The following is a 1,644-nucleotide window of genomic DNA, read 5'->3' on the forward strand; positions in this document are numbered from 1 at the left end:
AGGATGCCTGAGGCAGTGTAATGAGAAAATGAAATTAGTTTTTCAGTTGGCTGGTCAAAAGCATTTTATACATGATAATAAACAGTTTATTTTACTCTTTTGCTTATGACATAATAAATGATAAAAAAATTTTCTTGAAATAGATATTGCCCACTTTGCTACAGAGAGCTCAAGCTGGGATTTTTTTCCATTCATGAGGTCACATAACTCTAAGGAGTTATGGATCTGATTTTCTTAACCTTTCTTCGGGTTGTACACAACAGTGGATGTCCATGTTGAGCATGACCAAAAACTTAAAGTTTTTTTCTTTCTTCCTGAAGACCCTTCTCAGAAGTGCAGGGTCATTACACTGCGTAACCTAGGAGGAAATCTAGGTCAAGGCTTTTCTGAGCAGTGACTCAGAATTTTATGTAGTATCCTTAAAGCCATGTCAAACTCTGTATTTAATGCAAATTGTGCTGTTTCATTTGCAAAGAGTTGAGGGCAGAGGGAGCCTGAGCAGCAGCAGAATGCAACCAGGCAGTCCTACTGCACTAAATAGGTGCCTTTCTTCCCCTCTCTCTCCACACTCAGGGAGGGTGGGAAATTGGGGTGTTAACAGTTTGTATCAATTCTTGATTGCCAAACTATCCACTGTTTTCTGAGGTCATATCGAGAATGTTGGTAGATACAGGGGGAAAAAGAGGCTTAGAAGTTGTTCAGGGCTCAGTGGAACACTGTGACCACTTTGAGAGTTGTCCTATTTTGGCTGCCCACCCTTGCATTTCATCTTGTGCATGAATTGTAAAAGCCTTTTCTTCCCAGCTCTTTCTGAAGTGAACATATGAGACTCTCTGAATTGTTTAGATTGGTTTAGATTGATTATAGCGGCTTCTTCAAAGCAAGAAATCAAAATAGGTGAGTGGTGAGATGAACACATAACATATTGATAAATGTAGTTACATATATGAAATTGGCAAGAAAAAGAGAGAAAAGCTGAGTTTCTTGCATATGATTCTTACAGTTCTTGACAGCTCGAACTCCCACATGCTTGAATAGTTCAATACTGGATTAGTGTGATGTCTGCTTGGCGGATCCTGTGGGGCATAGGCTCAGCAAGAAACACATCATTCAGGATTTTAGGGACAGCTTGTACACTGTCCAACTCTACTGGCAATCCCACTCCAATCAAAGTCAAACTTGAAGATGGAATGAGAGGGGAAAAAGAGATACTTTCCTTATTTATGCTCCCATAATTTGTGTTCTAAAATTGACTAGTCCATTTCTGTAGAATAATGCCAATGAAGGATTATTTGCAAAATAATAGGAATTTCATTGAGCAAGTTAGAGCATGCCTTATTAGCAAGAGAGAAAAGTAGAATGGACATGTAAGCACTGACCAGAAAGCCTGATTGTTTGTTTATTTTTACTGACTGCCATTATATTTAATAAAGTCAGGGGTCTAACTATTAGCATCAGGGCCTGATCTTTTTCCTGTGCTAAGGAAAAAGGTAATTTCTCACTAAATTGCATGCACAGCTTGTTTGTAAATGGCAAGTGATTGTGTTGAATTGCACCCTTTTGGAGGAAAAAAATAATTAATTGTTAAAAAATATTGAAACCTTTGGAATCTTAACAACTGCACCAGTAATATTAACATTCCTG

Source organism: Acanthisitta chloris, unplaced genomic scaffold, assembly GCF_000695815.1.
Source record: "Acanthisitta chloris isolate BGI_N310 unplaced genomic scaffold, ASM69581v1 scaffold30628, whole genome shotgun sequence".
Lineage (NCBI taxonomy): Eukaryota > Metazoa > Chordata > Aves > Passeriformes > Acanthisittidae > Acanthisitta > Acanthisitta chloris.